This window comes from Procambarus clarkii, chromosome 1 (assembly GCF_040958095.1).
Source record: "Procambarus clarkii isolate CNS0578487 chromosome 1, FALCON_Pclarkii_2.0, whole genome shotgun sequence".
Taxonomy (NCBI): Eukaryota; Metazoa; Arthropoda; class Malacostraca; order Decapoda; family Cambaridae; genus Procambarus; species Procambarus clarkii.
In genome coordinates, this window is record NC_091150.1 from 6,062,784 (window position 1) to 6,066,210 (window position 3,427).

Sequence of the window (3,427 nt, forward strand, 5' to 3'; positions counted from 1 at the left end):
ATACAAAAATCAGCATGAAAATTACCTCTGCTGAAGACACTGATAAACTACAAACAGATATTTACAAAGTTTTCGATTGGGCAGCAGAAAATAACATGATTTTTAACGGTGATAAATTCCAGGTACTCAGATGCGGCAAAAATAAGGATCTTAAACATAATACAGGGTACAAAACACAATCGAATCTGCCCATGGAAGGAATGTCGGAAAATCCGACACCATTTAATAATATTACATGCAATTGCAGATAATATTGCTGCTGCGTTGTATACACAAGTTAACCCATAGAAAATGTAGCTTGTAGTGGAATTTTCCGTCAATTGAAAACGGGATATCATTGCCACATACTATTAAAAACCACCAACTATTGTGTTGGAATTATTCTTAAATACATTAGTCTTTGGACTTTTACCATCATGAAAACATTTCATTTGAATTAACTTAATTATCAGTATCAAAATAAAGTAAATGTGACCCTTCAATCAGTTACTAACATCTAGACAAAGTGCCAAGGCGTCAGTGAGGAGGAAGGGTCAGCCATTGTTGTTAAGACCAGAGGCGCAGGGAGCAAATTCGTCTCCTATCATTTCTCTTGGACGAAGTGTGAAGATCAGAGTAGTGGTCTTCCATCATCAACACGCTGTCAAGGGAAGTGTTCTACCGACACCCGTTTATCTAATCATTTTTGGCCATTAATGTTAGGTAGATATTGGGCGAACCAGTTAGAATGCAAACTCGCCTCATACTAAAGGTAATTAAGCCTTGGTCCTTATCATATATAATATACAGTGTTTTCTCTGATATAGCTGTCATATATTAGGATTCTGGTTTTACAGCTAGTGCCCTTTGACAGGAACAAGAAGAGGAAGCAAGCTTGGTATATCAGTTACTGGGTGATGGAAGCTGCCTCACACGAGTATAATTTGGTGTCTACATCCTAGTTATACCTGGTGGACTAAGCCTGTTGTACAATGAGATAAGGAACCTCCTCAATGTATACTAATATATGTAGTTTAATACTGTAGTTTGATTGGTTGCATATATATAAATTCAATATAAACCCCCTAATGAGTATGGATCGATTTGTGAGATTATTGCAGAAATACAGTCCACTTAACATCATACCAATTGCTATCGAAATATATAAATTAACGTAAATATAAATTCAAAATAAATTCATATAAATTAAATAAATATAAATCTCACAGGTCGGTTCCCACAAGGAAAACAGCATATCAAGGATTTGGGAATAATGATGCCCGACGACCTAACGTTTGCGGAGCATAACCAAGCAAGTATTGCGTCAGCCAGAAAAATGATAAGATGGATTATGAGAACCTTCTTGTCCAGAGATCCCATCACAATGGTTGTACTCTTCAAATCACTTGTGTTGTCCCGTCTTGAGTACTGCTCAGTACTCACTTCCACCTTCAGAGCAGGAGAGATAGCTGAAATTGAGGGAATACAGAGAAAATATACGGCACGCAAAGACGAGATAAAGCACCTAAATTATTGGGATCGTCTCAAAGCTCTCCAAATGTACTCACTAGAAAGGAGACGAGAGAGATACCAAATAATATACACATGGAAAATACTGGAGGGCCAGGTTCCAAATCTGCACAGTAAAATAACAACATACTGGAGTGAACGACATGGAAGAAAATGCAGAATAGCACCAGTGAAGAGCAAAAGTTCCATGGGCACTGTTATGAAAATGGTGGGCTTGCTGTGGGGGAACTGGTACTATTAAGGGGTAAGGGTAGTTAGAATACAGAGTTATCAAATATGGGAGAACTAAAAGGCCCGGCCCCCAAAATAAACTATCCACAGTAATAATAACTTGCTACTAGACCATGTCAGACTAGAGGTTGATCATTGCACTCCCACACAGGAAGTAGGGATACTCCGTTCTAACTTACTTATTTATTAACCCCTTAACAATCCCCCATATACACTCACATCAATAACAATAATAATAATTACTTTACCACACTATCTTAAGTTAAAAGCCTTGATCCACATAGACAGGATACAAGGTTTACACTGTGAAAGCTAGGGTAAAGTACTACTGGATAAGCACTGAAGCTGGATGCAGCTTAGGGGCCAAGTGCCGAAAATCCGAAGAAAAATGGAATATTTACGAAAAATAACGAAAAATACTACAACGTTCTGGCAACACTGTGGTGCAAACCGTTTTATGTTATCTTGAAAAATAACGTAATTAGAGTCAAATTTCCCGCTGCAACTTTCGTGAATCTGGTCCTCGCGGCATGGGTGCGCCACGGAGTATTGTATCTTACGCTGTAGAAGTCTAATATTTCATAATAGCGTTGAAAATAACATGTTATGCATAAAATGAATATAAACTCACTCATTGGCAACAGTCTCGTGTGAGAGAGGGTGGGATTCGTGGCTCAGCCCCTCAGTCACTGTGTGTGTCCCTTAGGAAGTGGATGTATCGCTGACGCGCTCTCACAATATCTCCCAGAACTCATGCTATTTTTGCTATTTGTACTGCAATATGACTTACCAAACGAACAAGAGAAAATCATTGAAAGCTATATGCATGCGAGCTCTCCATAGAAGGTACGAGCTGGCCGCAATGCGTAAATCACGCATTGTCACGAGTGAAGATCGTGACCGCGAGTAGAGTAACTTGTCGCGGCGCGCTACGCCACTCCAACTTTTACAACTAGATCTGCCCTCACAGCCTTTATTTATTATTCAATTTACATGAAACTTGCACATTATATGTAGAGTTTACGCCTCTGAAAACACATGTAGCTTTTCTTATCTACGTAGATTTATTGATTTTATAAATAATGATACACTTCATTTTGTTGCATACGTTTTTGGGAAACTTTTTAAAATCTGTATTATTGCACTAAATACATCTGGGATAAAAATCCTTGGTGCAAATCTTTATTATATAGTAAGGTCATAGCTGAGTGTCGTAAAAATGATTTTGGTTCACAATTGTGGGCTGTGAAAGCAATTGAACATTGTTGAAAAATTGTATAATTTTTTTTTTCTCCTTCTCTATTTAGGCTGAGATGCTGAAACTTGGCCTAGTTGCAGCACCTTTCACATGTATCAGGATAATAAATTATGAATACCCTACAACAACTCTCATAGTTCCGGTCAGATCCCCCTTAGGGTAGTGAGACCATGTGGTACCCTAAAACAAAAACACAACACTTAGGGGTACCCAAAACACTGGCAAATACTACCCACAGGTCTCACCAATCGTTATTACCAGAGTAGGCACACTTAAAACACACCGTACTTAACTCAACCTAGAAGTGCTTGCCTTCATGTGCTCACCTAGATCTGCTCACCTAGTTGTGCTCACCTACATGTGCTTACCTACATGTGGTCACCTAGATGTGTTCACCTACATGTGCTCACCAACATGTGCTCACCTTCA